This window comes from Tursiops truncatus, chromosome 10 (genome assembly GCF_011762595.2).
Source record: "Tursiops truncatus isolate mTurTru1 chromosome 10, mTurTru1.mat.Y, whole genome shotgun sequence".
In the NCBI taxonomy this organism is placed as follows: domain Eukaryota; kingdom Metazoa; phylum Chordata; class Mammalia; order Artiodactyla; family Delphinidae; genus Tursiops; species Tursiops truncatus.
The window spans coordinates 28,421,625-28,446,141 of record NC_047043.1 but is presented as its reverse complement, the minus strand read 5'-3'; the positions used below and the strand labels follow the sequence as shown (position 1 = coordinate 28,446,141).

The window sequence follows — 24,517 nt, the reverse complement described above, 5'->3', positions numbered from 1 at the left end:
GGTCGCTCAGTCCTATCAGATTACAGAGGAACATTTGTTTGTACACAATGGGGTCAAGCTTTCTAAAACACACTGCACATGTGTGTGGCATTGATAACCTTTTATCCTTCTTTCCTTGTTGTAAATCACTGGAGGATTTTAACCTTTGAGCAAGAGATTGCCATCTCCACGAAAACATTAAGTTCCTAACTCTGCTCTTATCTCAACCATCTTGCTACTTTCATTTACCACATGGAGGGGCTTCCCTAAGCCCTGGCAAGACAATGCATTTCGACTGCCATATGGGGTTGGCTGCCAGGCTGTTTAGAGCCTCAGGGGACTTGGGTGTTGGTCCAAACCTTTACAGTTCTGTGGTTCTACTCTTTAGGAGGTGAGATTCAAAATAATAGAGTATTCTAATAACAACAATAGTGGCCCAATCAGAGCAGTCCCTGGTCGCTGCAAGAGCAGAGGCCTCGGGGCCCTCATTGCCAGTTAGTGGGGAGGTCTGTGCAAGGTCCAAGGCAAGCAACCCGGTGACCGAGGCAGAGCGGGGAGGGGGCACTTCGGACAATCCAGGGGCCCCGGGGCAGCAGTTATTTATCTACCTTGTGGTTTCAATTATTCCAACATTTTAATATTTGGAGGGGCCATCTTAGCCCTCTGTGTTCCCTCCTTTCCCAGCCCCCATTCACTCCATATCTCTGACATCAGGCATTGGTGTCCTTAGCCAGTGACTTCACTTCTCTTAAATTTCCATTTTGTTAGACTTTAAGAATAATGTCTGTATGTGTGCTACTTAAAATGAAAAAAGTATTATTTTTCCCCCCAAATACAGTACCCTGAGAAGTCATGGCCATTCCAAAACTTCCTTAATCTGGTTGGTCTGACTTTAGTCCTCACCTTATTATGAAAGGTATTTTCTAAAGGGTAAGCTGGGACAAAGTGAGAGAGAGGCATGGACATAGATACACTACCAAACATAGATAGCTAGTGGGAAGCAGCCGCATAGCACAGGGAGATCAGCTCGGTGCTTTATGACCACCTAGAGGGGTGGGATAGGGAGGGTGGGAGGGAGGGAGATGCAAGAGGGAGGAGATATGGGGACATATGTAGATGTATAACTGATTCACTTTGTTATAAAGCAGAAACTAGCACACCATTGTAAAGCAATTATACTCTAATAAAGATGTTCTAAAAAAAAAAAAAAGTATTTCCTTTTTTTTTTTGGTGGTACGCGGGCCTCTCACTGTTGTGGCCTCTCCCGCTGCGGAGCACAGGCTCCAGACGCGCAGGCTCAGCGGCCATGGCTCACGGGCCCAGCCGCTCCGCGGCATGTGGGATCTTCCCGGACCGGGGCACGAACCCGCGTCCCCTGCATCGGCAGGCGGACTCTCAACCACTGCGCCACCAGGGAAGCCCACATCTGTAGTTTTAATTATCAGTTTAACTTTATTTCCACCTTGATCTCTTTGCTAAATATTAGGAGCATCTTTCCAACTGGACTATTCCACCTGGGTGTAAATTCAGCTCACCCAGAACTAATGTGTCTCTTCTCTCCTAACCCACCTCTTCCCAGGTTTGCCAGCTGCTGGCTTCATTCTTCAGTTTCACAGACTCACAACCCCACAGGTATTCCTGGTTACACGAATCGAGGGCAGGAGTCGGGGGAGCAATTCAACCATTCGCTAAGTCCTGTAAATACCTCCACTGCCATGTTTTCTTTTCCTCGGCCTCCATATTGGTGTGGACATTACCATCTCATCATTATCACTATCACCGGGATGACTGCAGCAATCTCCTGAACCCTCCCTCCTTTCCTCCCTGTCCAATATCCAATACCATCAGCTGATTCTTTTGCCTAGAACACTATTTTTCATAGATTGCTACTGTACCACATTCAAGTACTCTGAACATTCTCAAATGCCCAGAGAATTCACCTGGCAAGCATGGTCACCGCAACCTAAGGAAAACCCAGCCCTGCTACATTTTTCTTCTGTGACACTTGGATACAGAACAGGCTGACCTACTCACAAGCTGTTATTGTACCTTTTTTTGCAAAATGTGTCCCAAATATTAACAACAAATATTGGTTGAATGGATTGCTAGCTCTTAGCTTCTTCTCACACTATTCGTGGCAGCTGAAATGACCCACTCCTCCCTTCTGAGATTTACTCATTATTTCAGGTCTTGCTTATTCCCTTAGTAACAACAGTTGCTATCATTTATCAAGCCCTCGCTATATGCTGGCATTAGACTAAGCGCTCTGCATGTACTAGGCTCATTTAATCCTTAAATCCTATATTGTTTGAAATAGCAATATCCCCATTTTACTGATGGAGAAACTGAGACTTCGGTAGATTAAATCACACCCCCCAAGTCACACAGTATGTAGCCAACTCTGTTGCCGAATCTGAGCTCTTACCCTTTATAGCACATGCCTCTTTTCTTGTCTTTCGAGCGATACATCATTCTTTGGACTACTCTGCATTTCTCTCCTCCGCTACTCTGCTGGCCCTGGCATTTGGATTTTTTTGCAGCACTGTTGTGGTTTTTGGAGCACAGCGTAGGAATTAGGCCTCTGGACCGGTAAGTCAGGCTGCCTGAGCTGGAATCCCAACTTCCCTACTTGCCAGCTTTGTGTGCCTCGGGCAACTTACTTAAAACTCTGTGTCCTTTTGTCTATAAAGTACGTATTATAATAGTACCTGAGGTATTGGATTATTGGAATAACTATATGACTTAACAGTCTTTGTAAAGCACTGAACACAGTGCCTGGCACATAATAAGTACTCAGTAAATATTACCTGTTATTATTAAAATTCCCAAGGCCTGTGCCTTGCCTCCCATTCCGAGTATAAGCTGATTAAAGGAAAGGATTCTCTGTCTTTGTAATTCCACAGCTCTTTGCACACCTATCACCGTAAATGCTTCCACTAAGCTGTGACTTTAAAGGTTTCACGTTTGTGATTTTCTTTTAGGAAACAGGCAAGACGCCAGTTATTTTAACCATCATCACTAGAATCAGACAACGTGAGTTGAAATGCTGAGCTGGTAAATAACGTGTGAATTCATAGCGCCTCAACACAGATATTTAACCCAACAAGCCTTCCTGCAGCACCTACTCTGTGTTGAAACTCCCAGGACCTGGGGAAACTGAGGCTGAGAGGCCCCACCCCCACCCAGTGCTCCTTATAAAGGAGACAAAGATTACAGCGATGAGTGATACTAATTTGGATTTTACTGAGAAATGTCAGCGAGGAAGTTTCTAGGGACACATCTTCTGATTAAAAAACAGCTCTGGGGATTCCCTGATGGCGCAGTGGTTAAGAATCCACCTGCCAATGCAGGGGACACAGGTTTGATCCCTGGTCTAGGAAGATCCCACATGCCGCAGAGCAACTAACCCCGTGAGCCACGACTGCTGAGCCCACGTGCCACAACTACTGAAGCCCACGCACCTAGAGCTCGTGCTCTGCAACAAGAGAAGCCACTGTAATGAGAAGCCCAGGCACCGCCACGAAGAGTAACACCCGCTCGCCACAACTACAGAAAAGCCCACACGCAGTAACGAAGACCCAACTCGGCCAAAAATAAATAAGTAAATAAATAAAATCTATTAAAAAAACCCAAACAGCTCTGAATTATTGTCTATCCATCTATAGATCAATCCAGAAAGTGGCAGATCATGCAAAGGATAATTAGTATTTCTTTTTCTGGGAACTGAGACACATGTTAAAATGACACTGAGTAGAATAGATGACCCCCACCCCCGTAGTCATTTGGCGGCAGAAGAGCACGTCCTGTTTACCTAGAACATTTCATCTGATTTTGTAAACTCTGCAAGTAACAGGGAGCCCATGAATCTGCAGGGAAGCCAGTGGGGTTGTTCTGATTTAAACTTGAAAGGCAGTGCCATTGTCTGGGGAGTAGAGATGCCTCTTCATTCTCACCTGCAGACGTGAGACGGGACTGTTCCTCTCATAAATAGGGCCGCCAGAATCCTAATCCATGATGTTCACAGCTGCTGGGACTCCTGCCCCCAACTTCTCGGCTCCATGAAGCGGTTATCACTTCTGCTTCTCAATTTAGACTTTATCTCTTACAGTTTGGACTCAGTGGTTCTCAACCCTCACTGCATAACAGAATCACTTTGGAGGTTTAAAAACAAACGAACCACACAAAAAAACCATGCCCGAGCCGTTTCCCCAGAGATTCTGACTCAGTTGTTCCAGGGAAGTGTCTGGGCATCGTTTTCTTTTTGTTAAGTTTCTGGGGGTGATACCAATGGACAGCAGGCATTAGAATCTGCTAAAATCTGGACCAGGCAATAGCTTAATCTGCCTACAGACTTCCAGCACAACTGGGAATCCATGTTGCTACCAAGTTGATAGAATCTAGCCAATCCCATTCATTCTCTATTCCACATGACTTTTATCCTTATGTTGGAAAGGCAGACATCTGGGCTTCTTCTTATTTCAGTGCCCCCAAAAGATTAATTGTGAGATGCTGAGCAAACAACGAAACCTCCGAGCCTCTCATTTTTGTATTCCATAAAATGGGAACAAGTTACCTGCTTTACCTATGACATGGTGAGGATGAGGCGGTCTCTATCAGGGGCTAGCACTGCACAGTAGGGTAAAATGATTAACTGAATTACCCTGAGAAAGAGTCAAGGCAGGCAAATTTAACAGGATGGTCAAGAAAGCACCAGAGAATGTCCAAAATCAGCAGGGCCAACTGGCCCTCTAGTTTGGGGTAGAGAAGCCTTGGGAAGGGCAAGAAGATGCCAAGTAGCAACTGAAAGTATTTTGTGATTATTCTTGGACTTGACGTTGCTCATGCAACTTCATTCCAGATCCTCTCTCCATGACCCATACCGACTAGTTCACAGTGCTTTCTTCTTATTCACTTGTCTCATAATAATGTATGGAAGGAAAAAAAAAAAAAAAGGCCACCTTTTTACAGAAAGCTAGAAGAAATAGAAAATGAACCCATCTGTTAAACCCAACTATTATCCACTAAATGAAAAGGGAATCTCTCCCACACTCTCCCCATTTTCCCAGAGCCAACCACTTAATCTAGCTGGCTAGCTATCATCTATCTATCTACCCATCCATCCATCCATCTATCTATCTGGTTAATTTTCTTTTCTTTTATTTTCCAGAACAGGATGCCTTTGATGGCCTTCAGGAGAGAGGCCCAAGCTACTAGTTGAAAAATCTAGAATTTAATCCCTGGGAAATTGTTATGAATACTATTAGTTGCCAAAACCAACACAAAAATAATAATGCCGAAAATGAATAAAACTCTTCCAAACTTTTCTAAATATTAAAAGAGCTGTTCACATTCCCCATGTATTAGTTTTTCTTTCCAGCGAGAGGAAGGTATTGTTAAAGAACAATACATGGATCTGACAATGCGAATTTCTTGTACTCCTATGTGCCCTGACTTGTCCTAAGAGCTGGGAAGACAGAAAAACAAGTCATTTAACTGGTAACATACACAGCAAACAACTGATGGGATAAATTTGGGGAGGGAAAAAAACTAATGCATATCGGGTGTGCGGGACTTGAAAAATTGTTAGGCATAGTCTATTATAGTACGAATATAGTCATGCATTACTTGTGTAATTCAAAAATGAAAGGCCCCAAACATTAGCCCTTTATGAAGGGAAAAACTGAGCTGCAGTGAAGTGGTGTGGCCTGGCTTTCTACAAAGTACAAGAAAACATGGTTTAAACCCAATCCAAAAATGGGCAGAAGACCTAAATAGACGTTTCTCCAAAGAAGACATACAGATGGCCAAGAGGCACATGAAAAGCTGCTCAACATCACTAATCATTAGAGAAATGCAAATCAAAACTACAATGAGGTTTCACCTCACACCTGTTAGAATGGGCATCATCAGAAAATCTACAAACAACAAATGCTGGAGAGGGTGTGGAGAAAAGGGAACCCTCTTGCACTGCTGGTGGGAATGTAAATTGATACAGCCACTATGGAGAACAGTATGGAGGTTCCTTAAAAAACTAAAAATAAAACTACCATATAACCCAGCAATCCCACTACTGGGCATATACCCTGAGAAAACCATAATTCAAAAAGAGTCATATGCAAAAATGTTCATTGCAGCTCTATTTACAATAGGCAGGACATGGAAGCAACCTAAGTGTCCACTGACAGATGAATGGATAAAGAAGATGTGGCACATATATACAATGGAATATTACTCAGCCATAAAAAGAAACGAAATTGAGTTATTTGAGTGAGGTGGATGGACCTAGAGTCTGTCATACAGAGGGAAATGTCAGAAACAGAAAAACAAATACCGTATGCTAACACATATATATGGAATCTAAAAAAAAAAAAGGTTCTGAAGAACCTAGGGGCAGGGCAGGAATAAAGACGCAGACATAGAGAATGAACTTGAGGACACAGGGAGGGGGAAGGGTAAGCTGGGACGAAGTGAGAGAGTGGCATGAGTGTAAAATAGGTAGCTAGTGGGAAGCAGCCACATAGCACAGGGAGATCAGCTCTGTGCTTTGTGTCCACCTAGAGGGGTGGGATAGGGAGGGTGGGAGGGAGATACAGAGGAAGGAGATATGGGGATATATGTGCACGTACAGCTGATTCACTCTGTTGTACGGCAGAAACTAACACAACATTGTAAAGCAATTATACTCTAATAAAGATGTTAAAAAAAAAGGTTTAAGCAAACCACACATCATAGGGCATTTCCTTCCTTCTAGAACACTCGAGACAAGCCTGCCTGCTCTTGATCCCAGCACTTTTCCTGACATCCTTCCCAGCGCTGACCTGCAAACCCCCTTTCCCCTCAGTCTGGGTGGGGCAGCATCTTACATTTCACATTCCCAGGACTGCCTGGGACCTGAGGATACCCATGGCCCTCCTGCTACACTCGGGGTAGCCTCCCCTGCTGCCTGGCATGGAAACACTCATATAGCAATTCAAAAATACTCTGGTCTTTACGGTATTTTCTGGCTCAGGGATGGGAAAACTCATTAAAAAGAAAGAAAAAGAAAAGGAAAGCTTTTTTTATTTTAGAGGAAATCCTAAAAGCATCCCAGCTCACTGCCTGACACTCAGTCTCCCTAAACGCAGTGTCACCAACTTAACCAACAGCCTGCATGCAAAATGCCCTTGACCAGACATGCTCTGTGCTCCCAACACACATGTCACAGCTACAGAAAAGAAAATCAGGCAGAGGGTCGTAACTGAAAGATGACTTAAAGCAGTGTCAGAGTGACCTAGCTGCCCCTGAGATCTTGCTACAAAGAGAGACAGACCCCCATTAGGAGAAATGCCTGTTACCTTCCCAGCACCGTTGTCCCAGGCCGGCTCCTGCTCTGATCAGACGTCTAACAAACTTCCAGGTCTCCACTACGAGGCCATTCACCCCACAGCCTCATGCTCGGTGAAGGGAGAGTCAAGCAGGACTCGTCGGGAGGGCTCAGGCAGGTCCGGCAGCTCCAAGGCGAGCTTAGTCTCGCTGCTGACCAGTGCCTTTCTGCCGTGGTCCTCCGAGCCTCACAGGGCCATCCCTGATGGCTAGCCGCTGTTTGAAAGCAAGAAGTGATTTCTGGTCCTCTTCCCTGGATGGCGCATGCGATTTCCCTCACGCCCATGGGAAGTCCTTCAGGTCATTCTTATCTGGAAACCTATTCACTGAGTGGCCAGACTTGTTTGGCCAATGCCCTAGTTTTTGTTTTCCTTTCTCCAAGAAAAAGTTCAGAAAATGAAACCAGAGAGAACCCCAAATGTGTTAGAGCTCGTGGCCGGTGTAGGATGCCTGGTTTAAACCTTTGAAAGATGTCCACTAAATGAGATTGCGTTTTCAGAAAGGAAATTACAATTATCAATGAGTTTCCTTTCTAGTGGCACCAAGAAATCAGAGATTTAAAAAGTCTTGAATACGAGAAGACCTAGTGAGGTTGTTTAGTCCTAGCCCTGGGCTTAAGGGAGGGTTGCACTTCAAATATGTCACATTCAGGGGCATCCAGTTCTCCCAGATTTCCAGGGAAACTCTATGAATATTTGTGCATCTAACTACAAATTCTGTAACACTTAAAATATCATCTCAGTAACACTAATGTTTAAAGATAAGGAGATAGCTGGAAAAAGGCAGGTTGGCAGGCTGCAGTCAGGTGGTTGGGTTTAAAATAAATTAGAATCACTATGTATAAAATAGATAGTCAGTGAGAACCTACTGCATAGCGCAGGGAACTCTACTCAATGCTCTGTGGTGACCTAAACGGGAAGGAAATCCAAAAAAGAGGGGATATACGTATACATATAGCTGATTCACTTTGCTGTACAGCAGAAACTAACACAACATTGCAAAGCAACTATACTCCAATAAAAAATTTTTAAAAACTGAATTAGAATCAGAATCAGAGTTTTTGAGCTGAAAGTGACCTTACTCATCCTCTTTTTACAAGGGAGGAAACTGAGGTTCAAAGAGAAACAGTGATTTGCCCAAGGTCAGAACACAGATGGGAAGTAATAGGTGGTCATCTAATTGTTCTTAAACTTCAGCATGGGGAATGATCTTCAATTTCCTACTCTAAAACGCTGCCCACAGAAAGTCTGATGAATGGCTCCTGTTCTAGAGCCCAGGAATCTGCATTGTAAGTGCTCCAGTAAGTCTGACGCAGGCCGTCCCCAGACCTCATTGAAAGAAACCCTCCTAGTGTCAGGACTGTGTGTCAGTGCCAGGACCCCAGAGTCAGACTGTAGGGGTTCAAACCATAGGGCCACTGATTCCTATTTCTGTGGCCTTGGACATGTTATGAGACCTCACTGAGACTCAGTTATATTATGTGTGAAAGTGGAATAATAATACTGCTGAGGCAGTATATTCTATAGGCTCTGATAAAAGCCTGGCATAGAGGAAGAGCTCCGAACTGGAGAGCTGGGCTCGAATCCTCCAAGCTCATGGGGCTTCCCTGTCCCACACCGTCTCCTTCCCTCCTCACCAGCCTTCCTTTCCAGCCAGAGCTATCGCCCCGAAGGCAAGTCAGCAACCACCAGTCGTACTCAGGCTGGGGGCAATGGTGAAGTATTTTGGCAAAAACAAGATGAAACTTCAAAATATTATTATTCTACTTCTCGGTACTGATTCTAAATTGTATCCTCCAGCCCACTCCACGCCATTGTGGAAGATGTTGTTGGCTGCCCCCTGACAGCTTACCCTCCATTTCCTCCCTGCTGCCAGCCTGGGCCTGGCTGTGCTCAGGGGGTGCCTTGTGATACGGGCCCTGGGTGTGCTTGGACATGTGGCACGCTGTGGATGCACTTTACCTCTGGATTTACTGTCAGTGGCACAGTAAAGGGCCTTATTATTTAATCCAGTTCTAACGGCATTACCTATAGTAAAGTGTGAATCACTATAAAAAATAAATCTTTTGATTCTATAGAAAATACTCACTGTCATACAGAGTGGAGTCAGAAAGAGAAAAACAAATATCATATAATTTTCCTTACATGTGGAATCTAGAAAAATGATACAGATGAACTTATTTGCAAAGCAGAAATAGAGTCACAGATGTAGAAAACAAACACGGTTGCCAAGGGGGCAAGGAAGGGTTTGATGAATTGGGAATAGGGATTGACATAAACACACTACTATTTATAAAATAGATAACTAATGAGAACCTACTGTATTGCACAGGGAACTCTCCTCAGTGCTCTGTGGTGACCTAAATGGGAAGGAAATCCAAAAAAGAGGGGATATATGTATACATATAGCTGATTCACTTTACTGTACAGCAGAAACTAACACAACATTGTAAAGCAACTCTACTCCAATAAAATTTTTTTAAAAAAGAAGAAGGAGTAAAATAACATCCCTACAGATAAGAAAACATGGCCTAATCTTACCCACAAACAAGAACTATGAATTTCTATTTCAAAATAAATTTAAATACATTTTTAAAAAACATAGTAATCAACTATACTTCAATTTAAAAAATAATTCTATAAAAAATAAATAAAATACTACCCTTGACCAATAAGTAAATAAATAAATAAGAAGAATATTAAGACACATACACACAGAGGCAAACAGCTTAAATCATGTCTTAGAATACAGTTGATCCTTGAACAATGTGTGTTTGAAGTGCTTGGGTCTACTTACACGCCGATTTTTTTCACTAACTACACACGACTGTATGACACGATCCACAGTTAGCTGGTTGACTCCTTGTATGTGGAACCGGGATACGGAGCGCTGATTGTAAAGTTATACACAGATTTTCGAGTGCGGGGGTCAGGGGAGTGCCCTTAACCCCTACGTTGTTCAAGGGTCAAATGGATTCCAAATTTCTTACACTAAATATTTGTGGTATTGACTTTTTCTATACGAAATGGACAAAGACATTCCAGATTCTTTTTAATACTAAAAACCTATAATATTAAATTTAAGTAGTAGAGAACAGCTGAGTCTTGAGAATGCAAAGTAGCCTGGGGTTAAGCGTGTGGACACCAGATCTGCCCACTAGTAGCTCCTCAGAAACTTAACAGGTTATTTCATCTTTCTGTGCCTCAGTTTCCTCTTCTGTAAAATCAGGTTAATAATAAGACCTACCTCAGGGTTGTTGGGAAGATTAAATGAGTTCCGTACATGTATAAAGGCTTGTAACAGTGCCTGGCAGTTAGTGAGCATGTGTGTTAGCTACCGCTATTTCTGCAGAAAAGAGGTTTTTGTTGTAATATCATGTAGGGATTTGGTACTGTCTTTGCCTTTGTTTTCTGCTGGCTTTGCCTCTGGTTCCGTACAGGCGGGCACTTTGAAGATGCCTCTAAAATATATCTTCTTGTGTTTGTCATGAGATGTGGTTCCTTTGGGGGTATCTTGAGTGGATTAGTATAGATGTAGATGAATGACACCAGCTGTGTTGGAAGGAATGAAGAAAACGTAGGAGAAGCCTGTACATTATCATGGGGGTAAAGGACACTAACAGAACTTTGCAGGCTGACGGCTTTGGAAAGTAACTGTAAGAGAGAACTGAATGTCTGGTGGCAGAGTTTGCCCACTCCGGGAGAGGAAAGCTTGCAGACCTTGATACTTCAAAAAAGAGTGACAACGTGGGGGACCTTGACTCAGATGCATCTTGTCTTAAAAAACACCCTGCTGTCAGTCAGCTCCTGGGTTAACGCTTCTTTGAAAGCGCTGTCTTTTCCCTATTTGCGTCGGTTTGTGGGATGCCATCAACTCTGACATGGGACAGGGCGCTGTCAAGGTGGCTGTCCCTTTGCCTCACTGAAGAGCAATTCCTCTCTCATCCATAGTCCTGTTTGTTGCTAGGAACACTCTGTGCTCGTGGCACTCACTTTACAATGAAAACAAAGACAAACAGAAAACGGGACCACCATATGGTCTCAGCTGCAACCCAGAATTCACTGCTGATGGGAAGACTTTGCCCTGTCGCAGCTACAGCTGCCCTGCCGTTGGCTGGGACAGAGCCCTTCTCCTGAGTTCTAAGATGTTATAGTTGGTGGCAAATTGAACCCAGACTTCAACCAGACTGCGATGGTGCAGCCTGAGTAACTAATTCACTAGTCGTGTTAATCTATGTTTGCGTTAGTATGAGGCGCCTCTTAGGGCTTGAGGGGATAACCTCATTGGAGACAGAGCTATTTGCTCAGGCAGAAATGTCAGCACCAAATAAATGTGTCTTTCCCAGCATGCTCCAGGCTGTGTCACGCCTCTGCCCTTCCCCCTTCTTCATCTGGCTAACTTTTAATGTCCAGTTAAATTGCAGATGTTATTTCTTCCAAGGACCCTCCTAGCTCTCCCCGGCTGGGCCATGTGTTTCCTCTCCCTGACCCCAAACTATCAGGTATGTGTCTTTCTGCAGGTACCAGACTGCACTCAAATGATCATTTTAATGCTTAATGCATTGACTGTAAGGGCCTTGAGGGCCGGGCCCCGTCTTATTTATCATATGCCCAGCTCCTCACTCGGTGCTGGCATGTCCTAGCTGATCCATAAAAAGCAAACAAAAGGACTACCGTATGGTCCAGCAATCCCACTCCTGGGCGTATATCCAGAGACAACCATAATTTGAAAACGTACATGCACCTCAATGTTCACTGCAGCACTATTTACAATAGCCAAGCCATGGAAGCAACCTAAATGTCCAGTGACAGAGGAACAAATAAAGAAGATGTGGTACATATATACAACGGAATATTACTCAGCCATAAAAAAGAATGAAATGATGCCATTTGCAGCAATATGGATGGACCTAGAGGTTATCATACTAAGTAAGTCAAAGAAAGACAAATATTATACGATATCACTCATATGTGGAATCTAATTTAAAAAATGATACAAAATGAACTTATTTACAAAACAGAAACAGACTCACAGATTTCAAAAACAAACTTATGGTTACCAAAGGGGAAATGTGGGGAGGGAGGGATAAATTAGAAGCTTGGGATTAACATATGCGCACTACTATATGTAAGATAGATAACCAACAAGGACCTACTGCATAGCACAGGGAACTCTACTCAAGATTCTGTAATAACCTATATGGGAAAAGAGTCTGAAAAAGAATGAATATATGTACAACTGAATCACTTTGCTGTACACCTGAAGCTAACTCAACTATACTCCAATAAATTTTTTTTTAAAAGGCAAACATAAGGAAACTGCTTCATTTCATTCCATGGCTGGGTTCTCCTCTTAACACTGGCATGTCCCATGGCTCAGTCTTTGGAACTCTTCTCTGTTGACACTTATTCCCCAGGTGATCTCCACCAGTTTTGTGGTTTAAATCTTTGTGCTGGTGACTTCCAAACATCTACCGCAATCACAGACCTCACTCCTGCCCTTCTGACCAGTACATCCAACTTCTCACTCGATAAATCCACTTGGATCTTCAATAGGCTCTCAAACGTAACATGTCCGAAAACAAAACTGGTCTTCCCTCCCAAGCTAGCTTTTCCAACAGTCTCTCCCATCTCAGTGAAGGGCGTCTCCATCCTTCCAGGTTAGCCAGACCAAAACTCTAAGACTCATCCTCGAGTCCTCCCTTGCACACTTTAATTTGTCAACCAATCCTGTCTACCTCCAAAATACACGCGTGGTTGGGTATTTCTTACCCCTTCCACTGCTATCACTCTCATCAAACCATCATCACCTCTTGCCTGGATGACCATCTTTACCTCTAATTGGTCTCTGTGTAAGACTGCAGTTAAAATGGTCTTCATAAGATCTAAGCTATGTAATGTCCACCTGCGCTCAGCCATGCTCTCATCTCACACAGTCAAGGTGAAAGTCTTTTCAGTGGCCTGTAAGGTCTACACCATTGGCAGCTTTGCTCCTCCCACCATATCCTCCCTTAATTCCTCTCCTTCTTTCCACGTTGCTCCAGCCGTGCCGGCTTTCCTGTGAGCCAGGTTGTGCCATCCCAGAGTCTTGGCACTGGCCATTCTCTCTGCCTCGATGCTTTTAGCCCAGATATCCTCGTGTCTCACTCCCTCACCTCATTCCCACCTTTGCCCAAACATTGCTTCCTTAGTGATGCCTTCCCTGACCACCATACGTCCCACTTCAGTCCTCCCAACCCCCTTCCCTGAGGAATTTTTTCCATATCACATATCACCTCTAATACACTATAATGTACTTATTTATTTTATTGGCTGTCTCCACCTTCTAACCCTCCACTAGGGTGTAAGCTCCCTGAGGGGAGAGATGCCTATTTGGTTCACTAAAGAAGCATATTTGAAAGTGTAACATGAAAGCAAAGGTAAGAACGCCACGATGTTAGTATATACACAGCAGAGGTAGACACCAAAGTCCATAATTATTCTACTTGTAAAACACTCACCCTTCCACGTCTTGGCAGGGTACGCCCTATTTGTCTTTTTTTAATCCACAACCAGATGTTGGTAACACTTTTGACCCAGTGTGACTCAGGGTCAGCTCTCCTTTGTTATTTCTATAACGAGGCCAGGAAAATTCCCCTCTGGCACTGACCTGTCCTTATGCAAGGAAGAAACCGACAGAAAATTGGGCGGTTTTATGGTATACAAATGGTCTTCTTCTTATCTTGTGTGTGTATCTTGGCAGACTCTGCTAATTGGAGTTGGTCATATTTGTACTCAGCTGCGGCCTCTCAGGTTTTATTTGCATTTGCTGTTACTGGATCCATTCCAGCGATAGACAGATTTATTATGCCTTCTTGGCATAAGTATCTTTCAGATACTTATATTATTTTGCTGTGGAAGATCCCAAAGCTTTCCATCTTTTGGACCAATTGGATACAGTTGACTTCCATATTCTACCCACCTTCTTATGTCTCCTGTGATGGTCCTAGCTTTGGTCAGAAATCCAAAGCACCCTCCAAGTGAAGTCCTATTTTGGACCACGGCCAAGACTACCTTCCCTGCCTTTTCTTGGAAGAGGGAGAGACAGCATATGGGAAAATGGAGACAGATGCAGGACACAGATCTGTAGAGGTGACATCAACAGCCTTCTCTTGGCCTTTGTTGACCTTTTCTTATGCAGGGTTGACCGTCAGTGGCCTGGCAATCATCCCTAGCCTTTGGATTCCACCTTTGGCTCTTACAGGTGACCCACTAGCCCATCCATGCAGCAGGAAGTTGCCCATATGTCAGCCACATGCTGCAGCCTTGGTGTGCACGGATGTCAGAGTTATTGATGGACCACATGTATCACTGACTCCTCCTCCTTTATCCCCGCCCCCATCCCCACTACCCTCTCTTTCAGCAACATGGAGAAGAGCTAGGTATTTGAGGACATGGGCATTCCTTCTTGTCTTGGTCTGGGAAGGAAGCTCTTTTGAAGGAAGCTGAATCTGGTCTCAAGTGTGCAAGTTCCTTTGTACGTGAACATGGGTGGCCGCTCCTCTTCTAACTTCTGCTCCTTCACTGTGTGTCCTGGGTGCAGGTGCTCTGATGCAGGTATCATATGCCTCAGGCAGCAGTGAGGGCATCTGCTAACATCCCTAGTCCCCATAAGGGCACTTTCCATCCCGATTCAGGGCCTCAACACTTCCTCTGCCACCAAAACAAAGGTTCCCCCATTTTTGCCTTTGATCCGAGAGGTGGTTTCCTCAGAATTTATCAAGCCAGTGAGTGAATAGCCATGATGCTAAACGCACCAGACAAATGAGAGCTGAAGAGTCACACATGCCAAGAAAAAAGTCAGAATCACAGGATTTGAGAGCCAAGGGGACCGGGCGATCATGCATTCCAGCGACCATGCTAGAGGGAGCTGAGAGGCTTCACCAAGGCCACAACACCCATTAGTGTCGGAACCAGAATTAGAATTGATATCTCCTGTCTTCCCAGGCAGGACTCTTAGCATGGTGCCTTGGCGCCTGCCCCAACCCCCTCTGGATACTCAGATACCCTTTCTTCTTACCTCTAAATTAAGACAATTCCCCAGGTACAGGTAAGGGGTTGATCCCTACACCTAATGCCTAAGATACAGTGATGATTTCTGAGTAGAGAGAGACAGTATTAAACTTGTGTTAGACCTGTAGTCTTTTCTTTATGATGCTTGGTCCACAATTTAATTAGTGCCAGAAATGATGCTCTAAGTAAGTTATGCCAAAGCCTATATCCTTTCAAGAAAGAAGGTTAAATGATTCTTTCTACTGTATTAGGATACAGCTGAACTGAAAGTGTAGTGAAGGGCACCATAGTGGTCTGAGAATTTTGGCGCCAGGTAACATAAGCAGTGTAGACTGTCACCTCTGTGGGAGGATTTGAGAAGCAATAGATAAACCTATGTCCACCTGCCTCTAATTCCTAAACTTACACCTTTAGAGACAAATTGCTTTAAGCGAAGGAACCACCTCTGCTCTGACTCAGATGCCTTTGAAAGGTGGATATATTATCCATTTCCAATGAGTTGCATGTAAGCATGAATTAGTTTAAGTCATCAAAGAGGCTTTAATAACAAGAAGGCAATTGGGTAAGGGGGGGAGGGATAAATTGAGAGGCTGGGATTGACAATATACACACTACAATATATAAAATAAATAACAAATAAGGATCAACTGCAGAGCACAGGGAACTCTGCTCAAAACTCTGTAGTGACCTATATGGCAAAAGAATCTAAAAAAGAGTGGATATATGTATATGTATAACAGATTCACTTCGCTGTACACCTGCAACTAACACAACATTGTAAATCAACTACACTCCAATAAAATTTTTTTTAAAAAGAGGGCAATGGGGTTAGAGAGAAGTGGGGGATAGTGGAAAGGGGGGAGTATTTCAGAGAGCAGTTCTTATCTGTGTCTGAGAGCAGACAGACAGCTTATTTATTAAAATTATCCTGCTAATTGTTGGTGGAATTGCTACAATCACGTGGCCCGACAATGCTCTTATTTATGTTCGTTTTCTCACTCCTCCAAATCACCATTTCACATTTTCTCTTTTCTCCTCACTCTTGGCTGTAGTCTTGCCTCCTACTTCATTGAGAAAACAGAATCAATCAAATGCTCATCTTCCTATGTGCAAACTTCCCACACTCTTGCACCTGAACTGCCCTCTGGTTTGAGAGGATGACTCAGCCCTGCTCCTGCCGACGACCTGCCTCTTCCTCCACTCGGCTCTGGGTGCCATTTCCTCTTTCATCTTCAGCACTGGATCCGTCCCAGTAGCACACCAGCATGTTCTAGAATCTCTCTTGAAAAGCCTTTGACATCTGTCTCTTTCCTCATTGACTGCAATATTTTTCTGCTCCCCTTTACAGCAACTCTTGACCAAAGAGCTGAACACATTGACTTTGTCTCCACTTCTTCACCCCTCTTCTTTGGCTCCCAAGTCAGTCAAATCCATCTTCCTTCCCTAGCTCTGCACTAGCGACTCTCATGACCGTCACCATGGTTTCCACATCACCATGGTCAATGGTCCATTTGCTGCTCTCATCCTCCTTGACTCTGCAGCACCATGTGACAGAGCTGGCTGCTCCTGCCTCCTTGAAATCCCATTGGCATCCAGTCTTCTGATGTTCCTCCTACCCCACGGGTTCCTCCCACCTCTCAATCCCCTTGGCGCCCTTTCTTTCTCTACCTGCCCTCTATATTTAGCCTGCCCCAAGCCTTGTCCATGGTCCCACATCCTTTTCCACCTGTACTTTCTTCCAGGGTGGCCTCACCTGGTTCCACACTTGAAAAAACATTCGTGGATGAGGGCAAAGTAAAGATATTTCTAGACATATAAAGACTGAAAGAGTTTGTATCTCCCTGGCCCTGGATGAAAGGACTGTAGGATAAAAAAAAAAAAAAATGATTTGGGGGCATGGACCCTTTTGGCCATCTGGTAAAGACTATGATTCCTTCTCTGAATAATGCTTTGAAATGTATAGAGCAAAATACATAGGATTACAAGAGAAAATAATTATATTGAAATATAGTTATCAAAATAGTAAAACAATGTGATTTAGTAATATATTTACTTCTTTCTTAATTTATTCAACTAAAAAATTTAATGAGGCAGCTTTAATGACCATCACACATTTCATGTGCTGATGGGAATAAACTAGAGTTCTGAGGGTCTGCAACACAGTAATGTGATACCAAAATATCTGCGATTTCTATTGGTGACAAAGTCATAGGTACTGCTAATACTGCTGTGGCTTGTTACCTAGGTTCCTAATTAAAGGAAATCCTAAATTGCAGTTAGAGGTTAGTAAAAATAAAGATATATTTTTCCCATTCAAGTTTGTGGACCCACCGCCAAATTTTATTCATGTGATGTCCATGAACTTAAGATAATGTAGTTAAGAAAGAAAAATGGACACTCAAGAACTGATCACTTAAAATCTGTTTTTTAACTATTAGTTTTTTAAATTATTAGTTAAAAATGACTAATTTGGAGGTGAGATTATAATAGAAAATATGAAAATACTAAGTAGCTGTGACAAGGAACACCGTAGGTATTCAACGAATACATTTTTAATGACTGAATCAAGGGGAGGTTTTGTTTTGCGGCTCATCCCGTTTTCGGGGGCTAGGATGTCTATACCGTCAGGAGAATCCAGTGCTTTCAAGGGCACAGTCACGGCGTGGTTATGGCTGCTAACACACCATGCCCACCAAGGCCCCCCAGTAGGGTTGCAGGAGTCCCCCTACATAGATGGGGAGGTATTCCACCATCTTAACCAAAGAGTGAAAATAACTTCTAAGGTAGAGCTAGAAATCCCCAACACATAAGAGGTGCTCAATAAATTTCCCAAGACCTACAATACAAAGGTAACACTATTAGGTCAATACCACCTTCTGGTCAACCAGCGAAGGCCAACCCTGTGCTAAAGATGGCCACCCCCCCATCCCCCAGGGACACATCCCACCTCCCTCCCGAGTCCCTGCTCCGTGGCTCCTGCTTCATGTCTTAAGAGTGGGGTCCCTCCACCACCACTTCCCTCAGTTCTTCAGAGCCATGATGTATTCTTTTTAAAATGCTCTTTCAAGAATACATACTATGTCAGGCACAATGACAACATTTGTTTGAGAAAGAACTCGGAAAAGGTTGGGCTGATGCCTGTGTCCGTGAGCAACAATGGTTCTGAACTCCAGCCCCAAGAAGGGGCCTAAAATAAGCTCGCTGAGGAGAAGCATAAAGTTGGGAGAACAGTGGTGAGAATGGAAAATGAAGCACAAATGGAAATTAATCAACATTTCTGAAGTTCAGCTACTTGGGGAGCAGGAAAAACGTGCTTTTAAAAAGTCTAGAGATGTGGGATGCTGGAAAACCAGATGGCTTGTAATTGAGCCCTGGAGAAACGAGCTATTCCATCATTAGCAAGACCTTGTTAGACCACTTTTTATTTTACCTGAAGTGAATCTTTTAAAGAAAATGGAAAGGCACACACTGTCCAGATATTACACATATTACTCAGTAAACTAGCTCCTGTTCAAAACAACTTGCTTGTTTTAATATTAGGAAAAGCATTAGTTGTTCACTTCGAGTGCCCTACCCATAGGTTTATGAAATTCTGTCTCCCCAAATCTAAGTTGTGCATAAGACATCTCTTTGGAATCTCCTTTACTCACTGGTCTGTTCCATTTCATACCATGATGGCAAACTCTTGAGACCCTGTCTGACCTTCCAGTGTGCTTGGTGATCAAGTTGGTAAACCCAAAGTTTAGTTGCCCTGCGTTCTAGCCTGTACTTTTTGAGTGTTTCAGGGACAGACGGAGTTAAGAGATGAAGGGAAAGGTGTTCACAGTGGCTGCTACAGCCCTTGGCAATGGCCCAGCGCTGTGCACACTGTCACTGTGCTGCATGGAAGTTGCCCAGCTCCCCACAGCTCCACGACCTGTCCCAGAACAATGAGTCCAGGTTTCCAAGTTCAAGACTGTTCCTAACTACATCACCACCTATAATTCAAAGCTGGCCTCTTGGGACCACTGAACTATCTTTAGACCTGGTGCATAGTACACAAAACATAGCTACCTATTAACAATTACATGGTGATTCCAGGACCACAGCCCTTCGGTTTACCTTGTCTGACCTGGAACATTAAGATAGGGAAAACAACATATTGATATTTTTAGTCTTTTCCTGAATTCCTCAAATGTTCCATTTTCCATTTTACTTAGAGTCAGTGAGATCTGGACTTTGTGCTTTACCCAGTGGGATATTCACACACATCCCTCTTCCTAGGACTCTTTATTTGAACCGGCTGGACCCTCACTAAACAAGGGCACTCTTATGAATGAGCTCCAGCCCTTGGATCACTTACTGGTCTACATCAGAAATGGTCCCATATCTTCCCTTCTTAAGTGCCAGAATCACCTTATACAACAAATGCCTGATCAGGGATATTTATGTATAAATATAACATATATATGACTAACAGGAGCGATATTTAAGTAAACTTCTATGGTTGACATCATAAAATTTCCCAGGAATCACATAACGACAAAGAGTGAAAACTGGTTCCCTACACCCATGAATACACACATGCACACGGGCACACGCATGCACGTGTTCACCTCCCTCTCTCTGTGTCTCTCTGTCTGTCTTTCTCTCTCTCTCTCTCTCACACTCACTTCTCTGCATCGTAAAATCCGATTGAAGAAGGCAACAGCCTGCGCTCATAATTCTGGACCATGGAAGCATCTAGTATATTTGACATCTGGACCAGATTTTTTTATTAACTCTACCCTCTTTTATATGAGAACATTATTTTCAGTAATAGTCCTTATTTTCTTGATTAATTCTTTAGATTTAAAACAATTAAAAAAGAGAAAAATTTTCACTTAAATATTAATTTTCGGTAAAACATTGAGGTGTGAGCTAAAACGTGTAGTTGTCAAATAAAGAGTACACCATGCGGGTAGTACTCTGCTTCACTGTTTTCAATTTTAAACACAAATCAGAACTCTATGAAGTCCCACAGAATGACAGAATTGAAGCAACTCTTGTTCCGTTTATTTGTCTCTACAATTACTGTGCTAATGTTACTTATTTTTAGCCTGCTGTTCAAATGCAGGGATATGTCATGCCCCAGGAGATAGTCACTTCAAGCAACCTCAGACAGTTCCAAACCATTAGGAACTTATTCTTGGAACACGAACATGTAGTGGAGTCCCTCTGTGCCAGGAGTCAGTATATGACTGAGTTTTCTGAATCAACTTCTATGTAGAACACAATCTTTATTAAATATGTGTGGAATCTAGAAAAATGATACAGATGAACTTATTTGCAAAGCAGAAATAGAGACACAAATGTAGAGAACAGACATATGGATACGGGGGGCGCGGGGAACGGGGATGGGATGAGTTGGGAGATTGGGATTGACATATATACACTACTACGTACAGATAACTAGTGAGAACTTACTGTATAGCACAGGGAACTTTACTCACTGCTCTGGGGTGACCTGAATGGGAAGGAAATCCAAAAAAAGAGGGGATATATGTATACGTATAGCTGATTCACTTTGCTGTACAGCAGAAATTAACACAACACTGTAAAGCAACTATACTCTGATAAAAATGAATAAAAAATAAGTAATACAAATATGGTAACTAGCAGCTTAGATTCTATTACTGAAACTCACCCGTGATGACAGCAATTGTTTAGAACTTAGACCAACAAAAGTTTTTTTTTGGAAGAGTATTTTGCCACTGACATTGTTTGGAATTGCCACTGCATGGTGATCATTAAAAAAAAAAAAAAAAGACTTTTAGTTGGTTTTATTATTGATTTTAAGTTCTCTCCAGACATGTACCACCTTATTGCCTGCAGCCGGGGTGACATTTCCCCACCACCAACCCTCGTGCCCCGGATTCCAGAGCGTTTCTTGTAAGCTTGTCATGCAACCGCAGGAGACCTTGGTGTCAAAGGGTAGCTCGTTTTCTCTTTATCAGCCTCCTCTGTTTTAACTTGGAGCAGTCATTTTTTTTTTCAATGGGAAACTAGCTAAATTAATTATATTGCATATACACAATAAAATACCACGAAGAGAGCAAACACATATATAGTCTTTGGTTGAACCATATACCATTCTAAGTGCCCTACATTACATATACTATCTCACATAATTTCCCAACACTACTCCTACTATCCCATTTTACATATGAGACAAGAAGTTAAGTAACATGCCCAAGATGACACACACATATATATTTTTTTTTCTATGTCATAATGTCGACATTCAGTCCAGTAATCCTCCACTGTAACAGCGTGGAGCAGTCATTTTAGCGATACAGACCCGAAGAGCGTGGAGGAAGGACTTGCCACCAGCAAATGTAAGTGGTGGAGAGCCCTTGGCAAAGGAAGACCACGTGAACCCCCAGACCCTAAAGGCATTGCCCATCTTCTCCAAGGGAAGCTCATCTTCCCAGAGTCCCCCACCTGCTCCTCATTTCAGCTCCCTCTGGGAACATCTCCCTGACCCTGAGGAAGGAAGAACTGCACAGTCTCTTTCTCAGTGCACTTCTAAGCCACCCTAGGCCACCTGGGAAAAAAAAAAAACAGTGTGTGTGTGGTACTGACTGGGGGTCAGAAGGGAAGCCAGCTTCTGCTCCACTTAATCCTGAAGGAAGGAAGCAGGAAGCCCTGCTTTGGGGATTGGGCAAAGCCTCCTCCAGGACGGGCTATCCTGTTGCCTCCTGACCCTCTCCCTGATCAAGGATCCAGTGCAGAAAACAGAGCCTCTGCCGCATGTCCCACGCCTCTCCCAGGAGCAGAGACAAGAAACAATCCTTAAGGCTACTACTAAGTGTTTACACACTGCCAGGCAGTGGTCAGTACCCAGCTGGGCCTCACATCTCTGAAAGGGGGGCACGATTGTCATCCCCATTTCACAGAAAGTCTGTAAAGCTCAGCCTCAGAGCCTCTGAGGTGGCGAAGACAGAACCAGAGCAGCTCATGTCCTAGGCCTATCTGTCCTGCCTGGGGTAGGGTTGGCTGGGGGTGAACCCTCCCATGCCTCTAGCATCTGTAGAAACCAGAGCATGAACCTTCACAACCTGCTGTTGTGCTGTGGGCTGTACAGCATCAGGGCCCGTCTATTACCGTGAATCAAGTCTGGCTGCTCACAGAGCAAGACTGAGAAGTGGGCATGAAACCAACACAACATTGTAAACCAACTATACTCTAATATAAAATTTTTTAAAAACATAAAAAAAAGAAATGGGCAAAGTGAATTTCTTGATAACTTATTAGTATAATATGTGTATAATCAGATGCTGGGCATCTTCTCACTCTTACATCCAGGTCTTCCTGCTGTACCTGCCCCTCAAAATATCCCTTCGCATGAAAACATTGTGAGCAAGGATGAATTGAGTTAAGTATCATAATAGGGACGGTGTGGGGGGTTTGCATCACACATTCTGCCTCTTCAATATGCCTCTTCTTCCAAGTCATGCATCATTCATTCCTTCACCAAATGTTGTTGAAAACCTGTGCACCAGACACTAATGGAGACCTTGGAGATAAGCAGTAACTAACACAACTGTCCCCGAGGAGTTTCATTCCAGCTGGAGGAACGTGCTGGCTGGCCTCTCGGTTCATTTCCACCCTTCTCTGCCGTGCTCTGTGCCCCGGGGGACCCACCCCACACCCTGCAGTGCCTTGTTTCTGGGAGAGCAGGAGATGCCAGCAGGAGATCGTAGGATGGGAGGAAAGGGGAGCCAGGGATGTACTCCCCCCGCTCCTTTTGGGGCTACAGTTTGGCAATGGCCTTATTGTGTTGCTCCACCCTCAGCCATGGATTCTGGGGGACCCCCTCTCCCACATCCACAGGTCTTGCCAGGCTCCTCTGACACCCCACCCAAAACATCTGGCCCCTTCCTGCCCTACGGGAGGGGATCAAGGGCTTCCTGGTACTGCTAGTGGCTTGTTGACAAAATGCCTTCACCTTTTCAGTTAACCTTTGAGAGTGATTTCCTTCCTGGTGTGGCCTTGACTGATACAGTAATATTGACAATAAACAAACAAATAAGTTATGTACCAGATGAGCGAAAATGCTATATAGAAACATAAAGGCAGCAAGGAGTATGTGTGTGTATTCACGTGTGTCGGTGGAGGTGGCATCACGCCCCTTTTTTTAACAAGTTACTGGAAATCCCCTTTCCAACCCTCGCCACATCCGTCCCCAGCCTCACTAGCTCAAATCCCACGTTATTGGGTTTTCCACCGGGTCCTCAATTTTTCTTATCTGTATTAACCAGAGCAGGTCAGCCTCTGACAGCGCCAGCCTTCAAATGTGTATCCCAATTTCCCAAGCAAAGTGCCCTCCCCTGGTCACCATCCTAGTTCCGAGGTGATAGTACGAATTATCGACAACCAGAAATGTTTTTTATGACATGTAGTTTGTGAGTCGACTTATAGTTTAATTTTCTGTGTTTGGGGAGCCTGTACACTCTTCAACCATGGAAAGCCCGCAGAACAAATTCCAGTACTCGTTCTGGAAACTATTTGCTAGAAAAAGGACGATGCTCAGGGTGCGTTCAAAGTATCTTCCTCTCCTGCCCTGCCTTTCTGCTGGACTCAGACTCCACCACCTGTTGACTGCCAAGTCACGCTCATCTATTTCTCTATTTTTTGTTGTTCTCCTCCCCTGCACCTCAGATCCATGGGTGAGACCTTGGGGCCCACTGCTCTTCCCACCATATGAGGGAACCTCTTGGTGTGTACCGTTCAGCACTTAATAAGCCTACGTGGTCCACTGACCGGGACTTCCTGGTCCTGCCTGCAACCTTCTCACCAGAATCTCAGGGTGGGGTCCAGAATCATTATGAACAAGCTCTCTGGGTGACTCCTGTGCAAACTAAACCCTGAGAAGTACTGTCCTAGAGACCACCCACCCTGTTCCACCACAAAGGGCTTTGCAGGGGCCTTTACCTCTCCCCCCAATTCACCTTACTTTTCCTTTTCTTCCCCCATTTTTCAGATGACTGCAAAGCAAAAGAGACTCACTCTTCCCTCGTTTAACTAGGGATTCTTTTCTATGTGTAGGAATCGTGCCATAACATGGTCGGCCAAGTGGCCAAGCTCCAGGCATTTAGAATGAA

The 24,517-nt window shown here is 43.9% G+C and overlaps 1 protein-coding gene across 4 annotated transcripts in view; it reads right to left on the bottom strand.

Annotated features, from left to right (window-relative positions):
- Positions 1-24,517, bottom strand: part of ADGRF5 (adhesion G protein-coupled receptor F5) — a 106,596-nt gene that overhangs the window by 64,144 nt on the left and 17,935 nt on the right. Inside the window, exon 3 of one of the 4 annotated variants that reach the window (XM_073810639.1) lies at positions 9,661-9,700. The exons of 2 other annotated variants lie outside the window; for them this stretch is intronic. The gene's annotated coding sequence lies outside the window, so the exon portion shown is untranslated. Of the gene's footprint in view, positions 1-7,313; positions 7,616-9,660; positions 9,701-24,517 lie in introns of those variants that run through there. One more of the 4 variants, XM_033864121.2, reaches the window with a different exon arrangement.